Below are 23801 nucleotides of genomic sequence, written 5' to 3'. Positions count from 1 at the left end.
CTCGGTTCTCACATCTTAGGGTTTCACCTGGCTCACCCAGTTCCACCAGTTCTCACTCCCCTCTGATTTTCTCCACCACTTTATTTCAGTCACTTTCTCTTTCTTTGCCCTCCTTTTCTTCTAATGTTGCTTAATGTGTGTGTTTTTCAGTGTCTCTCTAATCTCTCGCTTTCCCCTGTACAATCTGCTGTGCTTTGTGCTGTGATAGTTTCTGTGAATGACTTTGAACTAGTTTGCTCTCTGTTGTCAGTATCAGCTTTAGGCTGTAGGCTTTCAAATATTTAATATTCATTTCGTGGCACATCTAAAATGCACAAGCAAAGCACAGTTCAAATTATACTTTGTAATTCTAAATATATCTCTCTTTTTTTACAAAACAGCGAATGGGACTAGCTGCCAAGTGAAAGGGTTGCTTTTCTGTGAATTCAAATCGCCGGAGTACACACATGAGAAATTCCACATTGAATAACTCTCCCGAACGCGTCGGTTGGGACGTTGTGTTTAGTTTGATAAAAAGTAAATTGTTTAGATATTGTACAGAAATCACTTGTTCTCAGAAGGCAGCGAACAATGGAGCGGCGGGATTTGTGGTGTTCTGAAAGAGGAAAGTGCGGATGTCAGGCCCTGGGAGGGCCAGGATGTGCTTTAATAGTCTGCACGGCTTCGCCCAAATACTTACCCAGGGTTTCCTGTCATTTTTCTAACCTTGATTTGAGTTTTTATCAAGAGGAAAGGGCTTTGCAGAACTTTTGTCTCGCAAGAATCTGAACTTGCACACAACCCGTGGAGTTATTTACAACCCAAACCAGCCGGCCAAAGGCAAGCGATAAGGTCATGTGTCGCGCTGCTTTTTTTCCCCTCACAGTCTCAAAAAAATGACACAGTACTATTTGTAGTCTGCAAAAGACAAAAGCCACAATCTCCAAGGGTGGCTCACTTTGAACTGCAGCTCGTTGGAAACTTACAAACAGCAGTAATCTTTGCACCAATGCATCGATTTCAACTCAAACACTTGAGTCAGAAGGTTGTGGAGGCACATAAATCTAGGCTGACACTCCAATGAGCGCTGAGAGAGTGCGGCACTGTCGGAGGTGCTGTCTTTCGGATGAGCCTGTCTGCTCTCTCAGGTGGATGTAAAAGATCCCATGGCACTATTTCGGAGAAGAGCAGGGAAGTTATCCCTGGTGTCCTGTCCAATATTTGTCCCTCAATCAACATAACAAAACAGATTATCTGGGCATTATCACATTGCTGTTTGTGGGAGCTTGCTGTGCGCAAATTGGCTCCTACATTACAACAGTGACTACACTCCAAAAGTACTTCATTGGCAGTAAAGCGCTTTGAGATGTCTGGTGGTTGTGAAAGGTGCTATATAAATGCAAGTCTTTCTTTCAATTTAACATGTTTTATATTGCAGACTCTCTCATGTCAGTAGATTAACATTGTCTTACAAAACAAAACTTGGGTTGAAATTCAGTGAAACTAATTTAACAATCAGCAATTAATTTGATCCGAATATTTAGGAAAAGGGCAGCTTGTCGAAAGGCTCTATCATAGTCACATATTGCATGAAGTCTTTAATACAACAATTGCCCTTGTCGTGAAACCAACAAGTGATGGTTTGTTCCTAATCTTAGGATCGCTGCATATATTGTAACTTAATTATTCCCCGATACATCTGAGCTCGCCCAGAAAATATTGTTCAGCTCTACACTTTAAAGGTCCAATGAGTAACCCCCCCCCCCCCCTCAACACACACACACTTTACTAACAACCCACTCATGAAATATTAGAATCTTACAGTGCAGAAGGAAGCCATTCAGCCCATCACAACTGTGCCGGCTCTTTGAAAGAGCTATCCAATTAGTCCCACTGCCCTGCTCTTTTGCCACAGCCCTGCAAATGTTCCCACTCACATAATTGACAAGGGCCCCTGGTCAAGATCCTGTCATTGCAATCTTGCATGTTTCTATAACATTTAGGGTCAGATTTTCAGCTCCTCTCTGCTCCGTTATTTGCCCCTGAGTGGCAGCAATGGCGGCGGTGAGGCGTTCTGGCCGGTCGGTCAGCCTCCAGCGCCCTGCAGCGATCTTCCGGTCTGGTTTTGCGGCGGCACGGAGCAGCACCGCCCAGAAGAGCTCCGCCAGTGTGCAATATCCCTGGTTGTGACAGCAGCACGAGTTTTGACTCTTGCCCGACCCATACGCTGAAAACGTGCCCGGCAGTGAATACCTGGGAAATCAGCGGTACAACGATACCGCTAGCGGAGAGGTGAGTAATGGACTCCTAAGGTAAGCATGATTGTTATTTCTTAATTTTTTTGTTGCAATTTGTGTTGTGGTGGTGTGGGCAATGTTTTGGGAATGTTTCATGGCTTTTTACAAGATTTTTTACCCCTCTCAGGCATCTCTCGGAGTGCTCCCGGCCCAGCTCTTTAGCTCGGGAGTTTCCCATGCTAACGCCCTAAGAGAGGTTTACAACACCTCCCTTCACCATGTGCCCCCAACTCAGGGCCCAGCTGCCCAATGTTACTTACTGAGGCGCAAACCGTTCCCAGGCGCAAACTTTACCGCCCTGCCGCCATTACCTCCTCATAAACATCAAAGCCGAAAATCCAGTCCTTAGGGTTTAATCAAACAAAGATATGCCATAAACTACCAACTCCAGTTGATGTTACTAATCTGATTGCGGCAAATCTTTATCCATCATCTTGCCATTGTTTTTCTGCACTTCTTCTGTCTATGGGACAGTGTTTCATTTAGACAGTGTGATCTCTTCACCTTATCATCATCATAGGTGGTCCCTTGAACAAGGATGACTTGCTTCCACATGAGTTCACAGATGTTTCAATGAAGGATCCGATTTTCCAGTCCTGAACTCCAATTGAGGGGGTGGAAGATGCCTGTGCGTGGATTTTTTTAAGGTGTGGTGACCGTTGCACACCAGCCACCACACGGGCTTGACAGAGCTAGGCCTTTATCCAGTGGCAAGGGTTAACCAGGACAGCTGGAGACCTGCTTTGCTTTTCACCTTATAGTGCTTCACTGATCAGCATTGCAGTGTGCAACATTACACAGTGTTACACTAGTTCAAATTGTGATCCATTTTAATGTATGTCACCTTTAAAATTGAACGCAGTCTCTGTGTTTAAACGGATTTGCAATCTATTTCAGTCTCTGTGATCATAAATCTAATTCCTTACATTTCTTGAATGCTTTCATTTTGGGTTTCAACAAACACTTTATAATGAATGCTAGAAGGTACAGTAGTTAGGGATGACTTTTTCATTATGGATCATTTCATTTTAGTATGGAACAGTTTAAAAAAAACATTCAATCTTAATCAAATCTGCTTTCAAAACAGTAATTGGTAAGAATCCCATCACTGTAAATTACAATATGGTATAATTGTATCTAAACAGCATTTAGTTCTTCTGTATTTTATATTAGACAGTAAAACAAAATAATTAAGCGAAATAAATAACGGGTGCGGTAGTAGTTTTTATGTTACTGGACTAGTAATGCCGAGGCCTGCATTAATAATCCAGAGGTGATGAGTTCAAATCCCACCATGGCCGTCTGAGAATATGAGCCCAGTTTTAAAAATCTGGAAAAAAGCTAGTGTCAGTAAAAATGACCATGAAGCTGTGGGATTGTTGTAAAAACCCACTGGTTCACTAATGCCCCTTAGGGAAGGAAATCTGCCATCCTTACCCAGTCCCACACCAATGTGGTTGATTCTTAACTGCCCTCTGAAAAGGCCTAGCAAACCAGGGCAACTAGGGATGGGCAATAAATGCCAACCTTGCCAGCGACACACACACCCCGAGAATGAAAAAAAAATATTTACAGCCCTGAATTACAACTGTATAGTTCATACAGAAACATTAATTGTTGATTATAACCTCAGCATATACAACTAGAAAAAGGTACTGTATTGATAAATTATTTGCAAGAGGAAGAGTCACAGTGATGCAATAAGCCTTGAATGTCACCTTTTTACAGTAGTTCAGGATTTCCACCCCGTTCGATGGGACTGCAGCCGCAAAAAAGGCACCGCCAACCTAAATGACCAAAGCCTCCTCACTTCCCTAGAATCATAGAATTTTACATCACAGAAGGAAGCCACTCAGCCCTTCATAACTATGCTAGCTCTCTGAAACACCTATCCACTTAGCCCAAATATAAGTTTCTGAAAAGTCAGATTGCAAAATTGTTCATTTGTAACAGAATCATAGGTGAAAGGGATATATGCCCATGTCCTTTTATGATTCATTTCTACAACCGCTTATTTTGTACACGTGTTAATTTGGCTCAGTTGATACCACTCTTGCCTCTGAATCGAAAAATTGTGGGCCACTCCAGAGACTTGAGCACTTTAGTGCATTGCTGAGAGTGTGCTGCTTTTTCAGAGGTACTTATCTTCAGAAGAGACATTAAAGGAGACAGGTTCTATTTGCCTGATTAGATGGATGCAAAAGAGCCATGGCACTATTTGAAGAAGAATACTGAGCTCTTGCAGTATCCAGCCAACATTCCTCTCTCAACCAATGCCAAAAACAGATTAACTGATCATTCACTTCATTTGTTGTTTGTGGAATCTTGTTGTATATGCACTCACAGCTGCATTTGCCTACATAATAACACTGACTAGACTTCAAAAGTAATTCATTAGTACTGAGAGTCTTTGGGACATGAATGTTTTTCTTATCAGATTATCCTTTCTGAATTAAGACAACATTCTTGTTGGTTTGGAAGGACCAACTATTTCTTTCATTTTGACATCTTTCCGCACTATGTTTGGTATTTTGGAGTAACTCTTAGAATTACTTAATCCCATTTTACAAGGCTTTATAATCTTGCATGGAGATGTTTAGAATGAAAAGTATGCATGCCAGTGTCTGAATGTCGGTTACTGCTTCCTTCCAATGAATCTTAAAAAATATTAGATTCATATTTAGTGCGGTAATTTATTTGTTGACTGACCTTTTGCTGAGATACTTTGTTTCTGGAATGCTTCACGATATTGCTTATCACAGGGCAAATAAATTTTTGCTCCAAGTTGTTAAGAGATTATTTTTGGCACTATTAGCACAGACTGGTTTGTTAGCTGCCTTGTGTGTTGTAGAGTAAAAGGGATTTTAAGTGAATCTGACTAAACCCAGGGGTGATCTGGATCGAAGATTCTGCAGATATGTATAAATGGGGCTAAAGTAGGCTGACTTATTTTTAAGTTGGTGAGTTCAATTTTTTTAATTATGGAAATATATTTGATTCATATCAAGCCTATAAAGCTTAGCTGCATAATTTGTGTATGGGCATTTTTTATTCATTTTGCAGATATTTAATATACCAGATATTTAATATATAAACCTATAATGTACAGGACAGCATCATAGGGTTACACAACTGTAGCACATCTGAACATAATTTGTTCAATAATAACACTAACCCTAACCCTGAACATAATTTGTTCAGATGTACTAAAATATGCCCCCCAAAAAAATCAATTTTGAGATTTGTCACAACATTGAGAGGAAACAATGTATGTATGTGTGAAGTGGCCGTGATTTTCTCACTATGCAATTGGATTGATTACAGAATCATTGTTAATGTGAGTATAAATCAGGAGGAAGTGTGAACAGAGTATTCATTTTCAGCGCTGCTCCATATTTTTATTTTCCTCTAAGATCTTAAAAACATTGTTCAAGTATACCCCAAAAATAGAAAAGTCTGGGGAAGACCAATACAGACTGGGAAGTGACAACTAATAATTATGAGGTTTTATGCAACAATTGTAGTACTAGTGACTGGAGTAACTCCCGCTGATGTTGCTGCTGCTGCTGAAAAATACCTGCCCCTGATGATGAAAAGATCATGCTCCCAGCTGAATAGTGAAAACCTAGGATACTTTTCAAACTTGGAGGGTCATAAACAAGAACATTAGTGTCACCAGTGGATGGTGGCTGCTGCAGGAGCTGAAGGCTGAGGAGGAGCAACAGGATGAGCAGTAGGAGGAGAAGGAGGAGGAGAAGGAGGAGGAACAGGAGGGGGAGGAGGAGGAGCAGGAAGAGGAGGAGGAGGAGCAGGAGGAGTAAGAGGAGCAGGAGGTGTAGGAGTAGGAGGAGGAACAGGAGGAGGATGAGGATGAGCAGGAGGAGGACGAGAAGGAAGACGAGGAGCAGGAGGAGGACGAGCAGGAAGAGGAGGAGGAGGAGGAGGAGCAGGAGGAGGAGGAGCAGGTGGAGGAGGAGGAGGATGAGGAGGAGCAGGAGGAGGAGCAGGACAAGAACCAGGAGTGGGATACCTTTAAGCACCAAGGCAAAGGTTACATTACAGCCTAAAAGGAGCTAACCCTTCGGCAGAATGTCTAGCAGCCAAGCTTCATATCTGAATGCCTGCAGACACATTCTATAAAAAGTGTTGCTTTGTCTATGGCAGTAAAGCGAACAGAATTGAACTACGATGTGACCGGAAGATTCTATGAACACAGTGAACATTTGTGGAGTCAGCCAATATGTGGGACAATGAGCAATGATGTAGAGAACTAAAGTTTATTTCTACACACATCAATGCACAGTGACTTTGGCATAAAATTCACATCAAAAGCAGCAGAGGAAACATGAACATTTTCAAATTGATAGCTTCTCAAGAATATAGGCATTGTAGACTGTGCCCATGTTACCACTTGTGAATTCACTATTATTTCAACGGTCTACATAAACAGAAAAGGATATGGTTCCCTGAATGGGCAAATGTTGTATTCTGCTCAGAGAACAATACTACATGTGAATAGTCACTTCATTTGGAGGGAAGGGGACCATAAATCTTTATACCAGGCCAGTCAAGCATACCTGAACTATCTCTAGGAGATGATCGATTGGATAGTTACACACTGAAGCCACGGTTGTTAACACCTGCATTCGGAACAACTCTGATGAAGCACATCTTGGGGAACATATTTGGTGTACTGAGGCAACAGCTCAGATGCCTAGATTGTTATGGGAGACTTTTGATGTATGCTCCTGCAATGGCGGGCAAAATCATTGCTGTTTGTTTGATATTCCATAAACTGCAGTTCAAATAGGCGTCCCCATAGATGCAAATGAAGTGCAGTTGTGTGACAAGGCAGAATCTAATGATTTTTTTAGGAGGTACTATCAGTTTATCACAATGAAAAGACAGCGAGATAGAAACCAGTTCAATGCACAGCTAACATTGTATAATGTATGTGTAATAAATACTGGCACAAACCCATTGTTTTTTCTTCCATTTTCATATTGTTCATAAAGTAACTGAATTTCACTGAACTATTAATGAAGGACGTGATCGCATGGATAAACAATTAAAACATTTGTATTTAATGTGAACAAGTATTTATTGCTCTTACATATGTGGTTTCCTGTGCTGTGGTTTGAGCATTTACATAAATTCAATTGCTGTCGCTTACATCTACATGCTTCATGCCTGCAAGGAGTGCTGCTGCTGTGGCAAGTCCAGTTGCAAAGGACACGGATGGAGGACTGCTTCTATCTGTGAGAAAGTCTTGCACAGCAGCATCACTGTCACCGCGAGCTCGATGTTATCTGAGGTGCTGGTACCTGTCACTTGGTCATGTCATTGCATGGTCAAGGACCAGATGCCAAAACTAGTGCCAACTCTACGACCACCCTGCTGTGAACCACTAAATAAATCTGTACATGAACTTGTACAAGGCATGTTCAGAATTCACAGTCAGCTGTGGGCAGCAGAGCGACCGGCAAATGTCTGTGAAATTATGGCCACAGCGCGCAAAACCTGGTCTGAATTCCTCGTTAGTTTTCAGACCCCAAAGTAGCCAAAATCATTGACAGCTGTCCTCAGAGATGGCCCCAGTGCAGCTATTGCCTGCATCATAGAGTGCATCACAGTAGATACAACAAGTGCAGCAATTTGTTCATTTTTACTGTCCGGGCAACCGTGTATCAGTGAAGTCCCTCAAACTGATTGGCGCAAATTAGTTGTCACATTTCACTACAATGCAACAGTGATTACATTTCAAATGTTGGCTGTAAAATGCTTTGGGGCACCCAGAGGTTGTGAAAGGTGCAGTAGAAATGCAAGTTATTTTTGTCTTTCTTTCTTTCAAGCTGCAGATGGATAAACAATTAAAACATTTGTATTTAATGTGAACAAATATTTACAAGACTAGTTGTTGAACTGGCTGATCAGTACTCTTCATGTACTGCAACAGTCTCTGGCTCGGCATGTCCACAGAGCTGCTTCCATAACTTATTTGGAAGTGTGATGACAATCCCGTTTATGTGTACAAATGGGATTTCCAGTGCAATTCTGGTGAAGTAAGGGCGGCAGGCTAGGAACAGCTCCGGGGAAATTCCGGGCCTCTGTTTCTAAGCAAGCCCAATTGAAGCCTGCATCCTCTGCTGTGGGGCCTAAGTCGCCAGGAACTTTCAGAGGAAATCGTCTGTTCCTCATTACTCCCCATCATTACTGTCCTTTCTTCACCTGCCTGTGATTCCACCACTAACCTATGAAATATTGCCGACACAGTGTGTGTATCTGTGTGGGTGCTGGTGAGAGTGGTGTCGAAAGGTGCTGAGGTAACTGATGTTCTTCAGTGACACTTGGGGCGCTAGCCTTCACTGGTCTGTGAAGAGAGCACATGGGATTTCAATCAATGCATGAAGAATGGGATATTGCTCGAAGGACTGCAAAGATCTTGGGCAGGGTCACTGTTTATGCTGAGGAACAATGAACGGAAGTGTAGCTAAACAGTGAATATGTGTCTCTTTGGACATAAAAGTGATTCATAAGAACATAAGAAATAGGAGCAGGAGTAGGTCATTTGGCCCCTCGAGAGTGCCCTGCCATTTAATAAGATCATGGCTGATCTGATCATGGACTCAGTTCCATTTCCCTGCCCGCTCCCCATAACCCCTTATTCCCTTATCATTCAAAAATCTGTCCATCTCCGCATTAAATACATTCAATGACCCAGCCTCCACAGCTCTCTGGGGCAGAGAATTCCACAGATTTACAACCCTCTGAGAGAAGAAATTCCTCCTCACCTCAGTTTTGAGACTATGTCCCTAGTTTTAGTTTCGGCTATGAGTGGAAATATCCTCTCTGCATCCACCTTGTTGAGCCCCCTCATTATCTTTTATGTTTCGATAAGATCACCTCTCATTCTTCTGAACTCCAATGAGTATAGGCCCAACCTACTAAACCTATCTTCATAAGGCAACCCTCTCATCTCCGGAATCAATCTAGTGAACCTTCTCTGAACAGCCTCCAATGCAAGTATATCCTTCCTTAATACGGAGACCAAACCTGTATGCAGTACTGTAGGTGTGGCCTCACCAATACCCTGTACAGTTGTAGCAGGACTTCTCTGCTTTTATACTCTATCCCTCTTGCAATAAAGGCCAACATTCCAATTGCCTTCCTGATTACTTGCTGTACCTGCATACTAACTTTTTGTGTTCCATGCACAAGGACCCCCAGTCCCTCTCTACTGCAGCATTTTGCAATTTTTCTCCATTTAAATTATAATTTGCTTTTCTATTTTTTCTGCCAAAGTGGATAACCTTCATCTGACAAATTTTTGCCCATTCACTTAGCCTGTCTATATCCCTTTCGTGTCTGGCATGCGAACGATGTAGCCTGCCTAGCGGAGCTGATCAAGTGTGGCCAGTGCTTCAATGCTGGGGATGTTGGCCTGGACGAGGACGCTAATATTGGTTCGTCTGTCCTCCCAGGGGATTTGTAGGATCTTGCGGAGGCATCATTGGTGGTATTTCGCCAGCGCCTTGAGGTGTCTACTGTACATGGTCCATGTCTTTGACCATACAGGAGGGCAGATATCACTACAGCCCTGTAGTGTGCCAGACACGAGACTCCCAAAGCAAGCGCTCTACTCAGAACTTCTTCATGGCAAATGAGCCAAAAGTGAGCAGAGGAAACATTACAGGGACACCCTCAAAGCCTCCCTGAAAAAGTGCGACATCCCACTGACAGCTGGGAGTCCCTGGCCAAAGATCGCACTAAGTGGAGGAAGTGCATCGAGGAGAGCGCTGAGCACCTCGAGGCTCATCGCCGAGAGCATGCAGATATCAAGTGCAGGCAGCGGAAAGAGCGTGCGGCAAACCTGTCCCACCCACCCTTTCCCTCAACAACTGTCTGTCCCACCTGTGACAGGGACTGTGGTTATCGTATTGGACTGTTCAGCCACCTAAGGACTCATTTTAAGAGTGGAAGAAAGTCTTCCTCGATTCCGAGGGACTGCCTATGATGATGATGTCTATATCCCTTTGTAGATTTCTTGTGTCCTCCTCACAATTTGCTCTCCCACCCATATTTATATCATCACAAAACTTGGCTACATTACACGTGGTCCCTTCATCCAAGTCATTAATATAGATTGTAAATAGTTGAGGCCCCAGCACCGAACCCTGCAGCACCCCACTAGTTACTGCTTACCAACTGGAAAATGACCCATTTATCCCGACTCTCTGTTTTCTGTTAGTTAGCCAATTCTCTAATATATTATCCCCAACCCCGTGAACTTTTATCCTATGCAGTAACCTTTTATGTGGCATCTTATCGAATGCATTCTGGAAATCCAAATACACCACATCCACAGGTCATCATCGCCTGCAGATGTTAAGCAAAGTCTTTTAGTTAAACAGTTCAATAATGCACTATTCATGCATGGCTAGTGCATTTTCCTGGGAGTGGCAATCATAGCTCGCTGATTCTAAGCCAGTTTGGCCTACAAACACAGAATACAGTGGTGTCACATTCTGTCACAATATGATTCTGTATTTAGTTTGATTAGTCTATTATTAGTTACAACTCAGATGGCAATGCATAGTGCAGTGTGGGCTTCAGAAAAGAATGCTAAATGAGTTTCACTGTAAGCACTTACTTGACCTATAGATCTTGTGATGCAGTTCCATTGTTCCAAAGTTACTTTTCAGAGAAGTGTTAACAATTTCCTCAAGTTGACTTGTACTTATCTGCCTTGATAGTTTGAACTGTCTTTGTTATGTTCACACAATTGTCACACCTACTAATGTGATCCTTTATCAAGTCATATAATTTCTTGCTCACTTCTTTCCATGTCCAGCCATTTTATAGATTATAGCCATTTTTGGGACCGAATCAGCTGATGGACGCAAGATGCTTTTCCATTTCTGATGGAGCAGAATCTGTTGCGTTTCGCATTCATCAAACATTATGCATTAACTTATTTTCTTTGTGTGAAAGAATTTGAGTCAATTTGTGTTCACATGGGTAGGTGTATAACTGGGTAGTGAAGCCTTCATACCTGTAGTACCCTTTCCATTTACCCTAACCTCAGAAAGCTCTCCTGACACCACCAATGTTATATTTCCATTCTAATTTAGTGTTGAATTCATGGTAGTTTTGTGCTTGCGCCCCTAAGAACTAGATTGATTGAGACTGTTTATATTCATTTCACATGGGCTTATTGTTACAGCTGGCAGTGAGGAGGCTTTTATCTAACAAGTCTGGCCTAAGTTTGAACTCAGAGATGAAAGCGCGGTCACTAAACTATGTGAAAAAGTTTCCTCAACACTTTGTTTGCAATCAACTATGTCATTTTATGATGAAGAACTTTTAATTGAACTCACAGAAACAAAGAGGTTTGATAGATTTTAAATGAAAAAATACAGACTTCACAACTAAACTTATTTCAAAGCTTTTAATTGCTATGGTTGTAACATTTATGTTCTTTATATCTTATTTGTTTCTACTCCAATAATACAGGCTCTCTTTATTAATATCGTATAATAAACAGTAAGAATTCTCTTGACAGATCCACCGTATTGGAAACTAAAGGGCCTCCGCGGGCGACGAGTTAGGCTACTTGCCCAACTCCTGCCCAGCGAATGTCTTTCAAATTCTTACAAACGATAAATTTCAGCGTAAGACATTTAAAGTACAGAAAAGTACATTAAAAAAATAATTTAAACATTTAAATAAGGTAAGTCTATTTTTAGACCCTTTGAAATATGTAAATTTATTTTCAAAAATTAAAATTTTTGTTTTAAATAATTAAATTCAATTTTTATTAATTTGAAATATGTGATTTAAAAAAAAATAGTTACTTTCAATATTTCTGTGTTTTTGGGGGTATTCCCATTCATACTTATTATGGTGGTTCCGTATATATGGAATTACTATAATGATGCATGGGGATTCCTCTACTCTGATAAGTTGGCCCGGCCCATTTGATTGCAGGGATGCGTATTAAACCCATACGTTCCTGGGATACGTGGGCCTCTATGCTGTCCTTCGTGTAGAGCGCCAAGACCCAACTCTCCGAACCTCTGAGACCACCAGGTACTTTCGTAGAAATTTTTGCGGTTGGAGGCAAATTCTGGGCCATTATTTCATTGTTGAGGTAGAGTTGATGCATTTAGTCTTAAATGTTTATAGTTTGCTTGTAAAGCTGCAACTCTGTCATTTTCTACAGTAATTGTATTTCTGAGAAATACTTACACTCAGCAGAGGCACTGCAAAAACTCAAGAGACACTCTAAGTTATGCTGCTTGATATAGCTTTTGGTATACCTTATTGGTCTTATATCATAGAAACGTATGGCACAGAAAGAAGCTATTCTATCCATCATGCCTGTGCTGACTCTTTGAAAGAGCCGTCGTACTTAGTCCCCAGCCCTCGCTTTTTGTACCTAACCCTGTAAGACTCTCATCCTCAAGTCCTTATCCAGCTCCCTTTCAAAATTATTACTCTCTTGAATAAACAGAATTTTCCTCAACTTCCCTCTAGTTCTTTTGTCAATTATTTTAAATCTATGACATCTGGTTATTGACCCAGTAACCAACTTGAAATGTTATTGACCCAGTAACCAACTTGAAGTTATTTGTTAAACGAATAAGAGATCAATAACCAGGGGGCATAGATTTAAAGTAATTGGCAGGAGATTTAGAGGGGAGTTGAGAACATTTTCACCCAGAGGGTAGTGGGGTCTGGAACTCACTGCCTGAAAGGGTGGTAGAGGCAGAAACCCTCACCACATTTAAAAAGTACTTGGATATGCACATGAAGTGCTGTAACCAACAAGGCTATGGACCAAGAGGTAGAAAGTGGTATTAGGATGGATAGCTCTTTTTCGGCTGGCATAGACACAATGGCCTCCTTCTGACTATAAATTTCTATGATTTTATGAAGAGCATACATTTATATAGCACCTTTAATGTAGGAACACATCTGAAGGCACTTTACAGAGTTTTAATCAGACAAAACTGTAATAGATGTAAAATTATATGAGTATTTATAGCCTTTAATATAATAAAACAGATATTTAAAATCTCCAACTGCATTTATAATAACATTCCACATCATCAAAATGAAAATATGTAGTGATATTTTTGGTGATTATTGCAGAGAGATAGGGATCCCTACAAATTTCCAGTGTTTGCAGTGATGTACTAATGATGCAAAATGAAAACCCTTAACTTGTCTATTGGAGGGTTGCCTTTGTGTTAACTTTGAGAGACTCCAGGATGGTATGTTGCCTCCCTGGTGCAAGCGTCAAGGATGTCTCGGAGCGGGTGCAGGACATTTTGAAGGGGGAGGATAAACAGCCAGTTGTCGTGGTGCATATAGGTACAACGATATAGGTAAAAAATGGGATGAGGTCCTACAAGATGAATTTAGGGAGCTAGGAGCTAAATTAAAAAATAGGACCTCAAAAGTAGTAATCTCAGGATTGCTACCAGTGCCACGTGCTATTCAGAGTAGGAAGGAGAGCTCAGATGAATTGGCTTGAGGAGTGGTGCAGAAGGGAGGGATTCAAATTCCTGGGACATTGGAACCGGTTCTGGGGGAGGTGGGCCAGTACAAATCGGACGATCTGCACCTGGGCAGGACCGGAACCAATGTCCGAGGGGGAGTGCTTGCTAGTGCTGTAGGGGAGGGTTAAACTAATATGGCAGGGGGATGGGAACCTATGCAGGGAGACAGAGGGAAGTAGAATGGGAGCAGAAACAAAAGATAGAAAGAAGAAAAGTAAAAGTGGAGGGCAGAGAAACCCAAGGCAAAAAGCAAAAAGGGCCACATTACAGCAAAATCCTAAAGGGGCAAAGGGTGTTAAAAAGACAAGCCTGAAGGCTCTGTGCCTCAATGCGAGGAATATTCGGAATAAGGTGGACGAATTAACTGCGCAGATAGCAGTTAACAGATATGATGTAATTGGCATCACGGAGACATAAGAACAAAAGAACATAAGAACATAAGAATTAGGAACAGGAGTAGGCATCTAGCCCCTCGAGCCTGCTCCGCCATTCAACAAGATCATGGCTGATCTGGCCGTGGACTCAACTCCACTTACCCGCCCGCTCCCCGTAACCCTTAATTCCCTTATTGGTTAAAAATCTATCTATCTGTGATTTGAATACATTCAATGAGCTAGCCTCAACTGCTTCCTTGGGCAGAGAATTCCACAGATTCACTACCCTCTGGGAGAAGAAATTCCCTCTCAACTCGGTTTTAAATTGGCTCCCCTGTATTTTGAGGCTGTGCCCCCTAGTTCTAGTCTCCCCGACCAGTGGAAACAACCTCTCTGCCTCAACCTTGTCTATCCCTTTCATTATTTTAAATGTTTCTATAAGATCACCCCTCATCCTTCTGAACTCCAACGAGTAAAGACCCAGTCTACTCAATCTATCATCATAAGGTAACCCTCTCATCTCCGGAATCAGCCGAGTGAATTGTCTCTGTACCCCCTCCAAAGCTAGTATGTCCTTCCTTAAGTAAGGTGACCAAAACTGCATGCAGTACTCCAGGTGCAGCCTCACCAATACCCTATACAGTTGCAGCAGGACCTCCCTGCTTTTGTACTCCATCTCTCTCGCAATGAAGGCCAACATTCCATTCGCCTTCCTGATTACCTGCTGCACCTACAAACTAACTTTTTGGGACATGGCTCCAGGGTGACCAAGGCTTGGAACTCAACATCCAGGGATATTCAACATTTAGGAAGGATAGATAGAAAGGAAAAGGAGGTGGGGTGGTATTGTTAGTAAAAGAGAAAATTAATGCAATAGTAAGGAAGGACATTAGCTTGGATGATGTGGAATCTATATGGGTGGAGCTACGGAATACCAAAGGGCAGTAAACGCTAGTGGGAGTTGTGTACAGACCACCAAACAGTAGTAATGAGGATGGGGGCAGCATCAAACAAGAAATTAGGGATGCGTGCAATAAAGGTACAGCAGTTATCATGGGCGACTTTAATCTACATATTGACTGGGCTAACCAAACTGGTAGTAATGTGGTGGAGGAGAATTTCCTGGAGTGTATTAGGGATGGTTTTCTTGACCAATATGTCGAGGAATCAACTAGAGGGCTGGCCATCCTAGACTGGGTGATGTGTAATGAGAAAGGACTAATTAACAATCTTGTTGTGTGAGGCCCCTTGGGGAAGAGTGACCATAATATGGTAGAATTCTTTATTAAGATGGAGAGTGACACAGTTAATTCAGATACTAGGGTCCTGAACTTAAGGAAAGGTAACTTCGATGGTATGAGATGTGACTTGGCTAGAATAGACTGGCGAGTGATACTTAAAGGGTTGACGGTGGAGAGGCAATGGCAAACATTTAAAGATCACATGGATGAACTTCAACAATTGTACATCCCTGTCTGGAGTAAAAATAAAACGGGGAAGGTGGCTCAACTGTGGCTAACAAAGGAAATTAAGGATCGTGTTAAATCCAAGGAAGAGCCATATAAATTGGCCAGAAAAAACAGCAAACCTGAGGACTGGGAGAATTTTGTAATACAGCAGAGGAGGACAAAGGGTTTAATTAGGAGGGGAAAATAGAGTATGAGAGGAAGCTTGCTAGGAACATAAAAACTGACTGCAAAAGCTTCTATAGATATGCGAAGAGAAAAAGATTAGTGAAAACAAACGTAGGTCCCTTCCAGTCAGATTCAGGTGAATTTATAATGGGGAACAAAGAAATGGTGGACCAGTTAACCAAATACTTTGGTTCTGTTTTCACGAAGGAAGACACAAATAACCTTCCGGAAATACTAGGGGACTGAGGTCTAATGAGAAGGAGGAACTGAAGGATATCCTTATAAAGCGGGAAATTGTGTTCGGGAAATTGATGGGATTGAAGGCCGATAAATACCCGGGCCTGATAGTCTGCATCACAAAGTACTTAAGGAAGTGGCCATAGAAATAGTGGATGTATTGGTGATCATTTTCCAACAGTCTATCGACTCTGGATCAGCTCCTATGGACTGGAGGGTAGCTAATGTAACACCACTGTTTAAAAAAGGAGGGAGAGAGAAAACGGGTAATTATAGATCGGTTAGCCTGACATCAGTAGTGGTGAAAGTGTTGGAATCAATTATTAAAGATGAAATAGCAGCGCATTTGGAAAGCAGTGACAGGATCGGTCAAAGTCAGCATGGATTTATGAAAGGGAAATCATGCTTGACAAATCTTCTGGAATTTTTTGAGGATGTAACTAGTGGAGTGGACAAGGGAGAACCAGTGGATGTAGTGTATTTAGACTTTCAAAAGGCTTTTGACAAGGTCCCACACAAGAGATTGGTGTGCAAAATCAAAGCACATGGTATTAGGGGTAATGTACTGACGTGGATAGAGAATTGATTGGCAGACAGGAAGCAGAGAGTCGGGATAAATGGGCCCTTTTCAGAATGGCAGGCAGTGACTAGTGGAGTACCGCAGGGCTCAGTGCTGGGATCCCAGCTCTTTACAATATACATTAATGATTTAGATGATGCAATTGAGTGTAATATCTCCAAGTTTGCTGACGACACTAAGCTGGGTGGCGGTTTGAGCTGTGAGGAGGACACTAAAAGGCTGCAGGGTGACTTGGACAGGTTAGGTGATTGGGCAAATGCATGGCAGGTGCAGTATAATGTGGATAAATGTGAGGTTATCCACTTTGGGGGCAAAAACACGAAGGCAGAATATTATCTGAATGGCGGAAGATTAGGAAAAGGGGAGGTGCAACGAGACCTGAGTGTCATGGTACATCAGTCATTGAAAGTTGGTATGCAGGTACTGCAGGCGGTGAAGAAGGCAAATGGTATGTTGGCCTTCATAGCTAGGAGATTTGAGTATAGGAGCAGGGAGGTCTTACTGCAGTTGTACAGGGCCTTGGTGAGGCCTCACTTGGAATATTGTGTTCAGTTTTGGTCTCCTAATCTGAAGAAAGACGTTCTTGCTATTGAGGGAGTGCAGCGAAGGTTCACCAGACTGATTCCCGGGATAGCGGGACTGACTAATGAGGAGAGACTGGATCAACTGGGCCTTTATACACTGGAGTTTAGAAGGATGAGAAGGGATCTCATAGAAACTTACAAGATTCTGACGGGATTGGACAGATTAGATGCAGGAAGAATGTTCCCGATGATGGGGAAGTCCAGAACCAGGGGACACAGTCTTAGGATAAAGGGTAGGCCATTTAGGACTGAGATGAGGAGAAACTTCTTCACTCAGAGAGTTGTTAACTTGTGGAATTCCCTACGCAGAGAGTTGTTGGTGCCAGTTCATTGGATATATTCAAGAGGGAGTTAGATATGCCCCTTACGGCTAAGGGGATCAAGGGGTATGGAGAGAAAGCAGGAAAGGGGTACTGAGGGAATGATCAGCCATGATCTTATTGAATGGTGGTGCAGGCTTGAAGGGCCGAATGGCTTACTGCTGCACCTATTTTCTATGTTTCTATGTTAACCATGTATGGAAGTTGAAATATTTCCCACTTTATATTTTATTATCATCATAGGCGATCCCTCGAACGAAGATGCTTCCATATGGGTTCACAGATGTTTCAATGAAGGACCTGATATGATGCCCGTGCATGGATTTTTGTAACATGTGGTGACCATTGCACATCAGCTACCACACGGGCTTGACAGAGCTAGGCCTTTATCCAGTGACAAGAATTAAGCAGGACGACTGGAGACCTGATCTGCTGCGCGGACCTAGTGCGCACACATATCGCAGTGTGGGCTGGCCCGTGCTGCCCCTGGGCCCTCGGCTCTTCTGGGCCCATACCCTCATTTGCCGCACCTCCACCATGATCTTTTGGCACTCCTCTGCCACAAACATTCTCCGCACCTTATGTTCCTCATATACTGACCTATTGTCCACTCGCCAATTGTAAAGTCCTTACTCAACAGCATGAAACCACACGAGGCACATTCTGGGGACAAGATCACTCTGTGACCTCAACTCTTTATTCACAGCACTCCACAAGTGATGACCCTGCGTGGGACCTCCCTTTATATACTTGGGAGATCAGGTAAGGAGTGTCGCCCACAAGTTCACCCCTTGTGGTCAAGGTGTGCATCTCGGTTATGTGTATACAGTAATACAGTGGTGTTACATTGTGGTTACATACATGACATCACCTTCCCCCGCCAAAGTCTTGTTAAGATCATAGGTTTAGTCTTTCAGGTGGTCTGCGCTCCCTCGTGGAGCGCCGCAGTTGGGGCTCTGGTTGTTGAACACTGACGTGAGTGTCTGTCACCTGTGGCGATTCCGGCCTGTCCGGGCTGACCGCAGAGACTGTGCATTCTTCTGATTGCTCTTGTTGCTCATTCACTGGCGGTGTTGTGAGCTCCATCTCATTGTCTTCTTCAGGTTCCTCCGTGTCGATGCTGAACCTTTTTTTTATTTGGTCCAGATGCTTACGGCATATCTGACCATTGTTGAGTTTTACCACGAGGACCCTATTACCCTCTTTGTCAATTACAGTACCCTCAAGCCATTTGGGCCCCATGGCGTGATTGAGGACGAATATAGGATCATTTATTTCTATACATCTCCCCCTCGAATTACGGTCATGGTACTCGTTTTATGACTTGCGCTTGCCCTCAGGACTGGGTGAATGAGGGACAACCGGGTTTTGAGTGTCCGTTTCATTAGTAGCTCTGCGGGCGGGACTCCCATGAGCGAGTGCGGTCGGGATCTATAGAAAACATATAGAAAACATAGAAAATAGGTGCAGTAGTAGGCTATTCGGCCCTTCTAACCTGCACCGCCATTCAATGAGTTCATGGCTGAACATGCAACTTCAGTACCCCCTTCCTGCTTTCTCGCCATACCCCTTGATCCCCCTAGTAGTAAGGACTTCATCTAACTCCCTTTTGGATATATTTAGTGAATTGGCCTTAACAACTTTCTGTGGGAGAGAATTCCACAGGTTCACCACTCTCTGGGTGAAGAAGTTTCTCCTCATCTCGGTCCTAAATGGCTTACCCCTTATCCTTAGGCTGTGACCCCTGGTTCTGGACTTCCCCAACATTGGGAACATTCTTCCTGCATCTAACCTGTCTGAACCTGTCAGAATTTTAAACGTTTCTATGAGGTCCCCTCTCATTCTTCTGAACTCCAGTGAATACAAGCCCAGTTGATCCAGTCTTTCTTGATAGGTCAGTCCCACCATCCCGGGAATCAGTCTGGTGAACCTTCGCTGCACTCCCTCAATAGCAAGAATGTCCTTCCTCAAGTTAGGAGACCAAAACTGTACACAATACTCCAGGTGTGGCCTCACCAAGGCCCTGTACAACTGTAGCAACACCTCCCTGCCCCTGTACTCAAATCCCTTCGCTATGAAGGCCAACATGCCATTTGCTTTCTTAACCGCCTGCTGTACCTGCATGCCAACCTTCAATGACTGATGTACCATGACACCCAGGTCTCGTTGCACCTCCCCTTTTCCTAATCTGTCACCATTCAGATAATAGTCTGTCTCTCTGTTTTTACCACCAAAGTGGATAACCTCACATTTATCCACATTATACTTCATCTGCCATGCATTTGCTCACTCACCTAACCTATCCAAGTCACTCTGCAGCCTCATAGCATCCTCCTCGCAGCTCACACTGCCACCCAACTTAGTGTCATCCGCAAATTTGGAGATACTACATTTAATACCCTCGTCTAAATCATTAATGTACAGTGTAAACAGCTGGGGCCCCAGCACAGAACCTTGCGGTACCCCACTAGTCACTGCCTGCCATTCCGAAAAGTACCCATTTACTCCTACTCTTTGCTTCCTGTCTGACAACCAGTTCTCAATCCACGTCAGCACACTACCCCCAATCCCATGTGCTTTAACTTTGCACATTAATCTCTTGTGTGGGACCTTGTCGAAAGCCTTCTGAAAGTCCAAATATACCACATCAACTGGTTCTCCCTTGTCCACTCTACTGGAAACATCCTCAAAAAATTCCAGAACATTTGTCAAGCATGATTTCCCTTTCACAAATCCATGCTGACTTGGACCTATCATGTCACCTCTTTCCAAATGCGCTGCTATGACATCCTTAATAATTGATTCTATCATTTTACCCACTACTGATGTCAGGCTGAACGGTCTATAATTCCCTGTTTTCTCTCTCCCTCCTTTTTTAAAAAGTGGGGTTACATTGGCTACCCTCCACTCTATAGGAATTGATCCAGAGTCAATGGAATGTTGGAAAATGACTGTCAATGCATCCGCTATTTCCAAGGCCACCTCCTTAAGTACTCTGGAATGCAGTCCATCAGGCCCTGGGGATTTATCAGCCTGCAATCCCATCAATTTCCCCAACACAATTTCCCAACTAAAAAGATTTCCCTCAGTTCCTCCTCCTTACTAGACCCTCTGACCCCTCTTATATCCGGAAGGTTGTTGGTGTCCTCCTTAGTGAATACCCAACCAAAGTACTTGTTCAATTGGTCTGCCATTTCTTTGTTCCCTGTTATGACTTCCCCTGATTCTGACTGCAGGGGACCTACATTTGTCTTTACTAACCTTTTTCTCTTTACATATCTATGGAAACTTTTGCAATCCGTCTTAATGTTCCCTGCAAGCTTCTTCTCGTACTCCATTTTCCCTGCCCTAATCAAACCCTTTGTCCTCCTCTGCTGAGTTCTAAATTTCTCCCAGTCCCCGGGTTCGCTGCTATTTCTGGCCAATTTGTATGCCGCTTCCTTGGCTTTAATACTATCCCTGATTTCCCTTGATAGCCACGGTTGAGCCACCTTCCCTTCTTTATTTTTACGCCAGACAGGAATGTACAATTGTTGTAGTTCATCCATGCGGTCTCTAAATGTCTGCCATTGCCCATCCACAGTCAACCCCTTAAGTATAATTCGCCAATCTATCCTAGCCAATTCACGCCTCATATCTTCAAAGTTACCCTTCTTTAAGTTCTATAGGCCAGCAGGATGCGTGATTGGCGGCATTGTAGGGAGGGTCCTTGAATCCTGAGCATATCTTGCTTAATGATTTGGATCGCACGTTCCACCTGGCTATTGGAGGCCGGCTTGAACGGCGCAGTCCTGACGTGGTTGATGCTATTGCCCGACATAAACTTCCGGAATTCGTAGCTTGTGAAGCATGGGCCATTAGCGCTAACCAGGATGTCCGGCAAGCCATGAGTTGCAAAGATCGCACGTAGGCTTTCCACGGTGGTGGATGACGTGCATGAATTCAGAATGATGCACTCGATCCATTTCGAGTACGCATCTACCACGATAAGGAACATCTTTCCCATGAACGGGCCTGCATAGTCAACATGAATGCGTGATCATGGCCTGGTGGGCCAGGGCCACGGGCTGAGCGGGGCCTCCCTGGGGGCATTACCCAGCTGGGCACACGTCGTGCACCTGCGAACACAGTGTTCCAGGTCGGAATCAATTCCAGGCCACCAAACGTGTGAATGGGCAATGGCCTTCATCAGCACAATGCCTGGGTGCTCGCTGTGGAGTTCCCTGATGAATGCCTCCCTGCTCTTCTGGGTTTGCCCATAGTAGGCAGTCGGCTTGGATGGAGAGCTCATCCATCCGTCTGTGGAACGGTCTGACCTCCTCAGGGCATGCTCCATGTGCGGGCGCCCAATCCCCAGTCAGGACACATTTCTTAATCAGGGATAGGAGGGGATGTCTGTCCAGATTTTGATCTGGCGGGCTGTGATGGGGGAGCCTGCGCTGTCAAAGGCATTGACAGCCATGACCATCTCAGCGCTTTGCTCTGCTGCCCCCTCAGTGGTGGCATGTTCCACCTGGCCATTGGAGGCCGGCTTGAATGGTGCAGTCCTGACGTGGTTGATGCCATTGCCCGACATAAATTTCCAGAATTCGTAGCTTGTGAAGCATGGGCCATTATCGCTAACCAGGATGTCCAGCAAGCCATGGGTTGCAAAGATCGCATGTAGGCTTTCCACGGTGGTGGATGACGTGCATGAATTCAGAATGAATTCAGTGGAAGCCTGCTGAGCGCAACAGCGCAATTTTCAGTGCCGGGCCAGTGCCGGATGGAAAAGTCATAAGCAGCCAGCATGAGAGCCCATCGCTGTATGCGGGCTGATGCGTTGGCATTGACAGCCTTGCTGTCTGACAACAGGGATGTTAATGGCTTATGGTCCGTCTCTAATTCAAACTTCCTACCAGAGGTACTGATGCAATTTTTTTACACCATAGACACATGCGAGCACTTCTTTCTCGACCATCCCATATCCCCGTTCTGCTTGAGATAGCAACCTAGAGGCATAAGCCACAGGTTGTAGTTGACCCTCAGCATTGCCCTGCTGCAACACGCACTCAATCCCATAGGGCGATGCATCACGTCAGAACCAAATTTTTTACAGGGGTCGTACAGGGTCAACAACTTGTTTGAAGAAAGTAGGTTTTGCGCCCGATCAAAAGCCCGTTCCTGACAGTCCCCGCAAAACCAATCGCAACCCTTACGCAGGAGCACGTGTAGCGGCTCCAACAACGTACTCAAGTTCGGCAGAAAGTTCCCGAAATAGTTCAACAGTCCCAGAAATGAACGCAACTCCGATGTGTTGCAGGGCCTGGGTGCTCGTCGAATCACCTCTGTTTTGGATTTGGTGGGCCGAATCCCAAATGCAGCAACCCTCCTGCCCAGAAACTCAACCTCAGGAGCTAAAAACACACATATTGACTTCTTAAGTCGCAGGCCTACCCGGTCCAGTCGGCGTAGCACCTCCTCCAGGTTGTGGAGGTGTTCCTCGGTGTCTCGACCCGTGATGAGGATGTCGTCCTGGCATACGATCGTTCCAGGAACGGATTTAAGCAGACTTTCTGTGTTTCGTTGAAAAATCGAGGCCGCTGATTGAATGTCAAACGGGCACCTGTTATAAACGAACAGTCCCTTGTGCGTGGTGATGGTGGTCAGTAGTTTAGATTCGTCGGCCATTTCCTGGGTCATATAGGCTGAGGTGAGGTCCAACTTGGTGAACAGCTTGCCGCCTGCCAGCGTGGCGAAAAGGTCCTCCGCTATCGGGAGCGGGTATTGGTCTTGTAGGGACACCCGATTGATGGTGGCCTTGCAGTCTCCACAGATCCTGACAGAGCCATCCGCTTTTAGTACGGGAACGATGGGGCTCGCCCAGTCACTGAATTCAACAGGTGAGATGATGCCCTCTCTCAACAGCCGGTGCAATTCGCTCTCGATTTTTTCCCGCATCACATATTGGCACCGCTCTGACTTTGTGGTGCACTGGCCTGGCGTCCGGGGTGATGTGTATTACTACTTTGGTGCCTTTGAAAGTCCCAACGCCAGGTTGGAATAGTGAATCGAATTGTTGTAGGACTTGTGAGCACGAACTTCGCTCCACAGATGACGTTGCGTGAACATCCCCCCATTTCCAGTTCATCTTGGCTAACCAGCTCCTCCCCAACAGTGCGGGACCATTACCCGGGACAATCCAGAGCGGCAGTCGATTCACTAACCCGTTGTATGTGACAGCCAACATTGC

At 44.0% G+C, this 23801-nt stretch overlaps 1 protein-coding gene across 2 annotated transcripts in view; it reads right to left on the bottom strand.

The window, feature by feature from the left end:
• Positions 1 to 23801, bottom strand: part of ptprb (protein tyrosine phosphatase receptor type b) — a 124732-nt gene that overhangs the window by 82266 nt on the left and 18665 nt on the right. The window lies entirely within an intron of this gene.

This window comes from Pristiophorus japonicus, chromosome 15 (assembly GCF_044704955.1).
Source record: "Pristiophorus japonicus isolate sPriJap1 chromosome 15, sPriJap1.hap1, whole genome shotgun sequence".
Taxonomy (NCBI): Eukaryota; Metazoa; Chordata; class Chondrichthyes; family Pristiophoridae; genus Pristiophorus; species Pristiophorus japonicus.
This window is presented reverse-complemented; position numbering and strand designations above follow the sequence as displayed.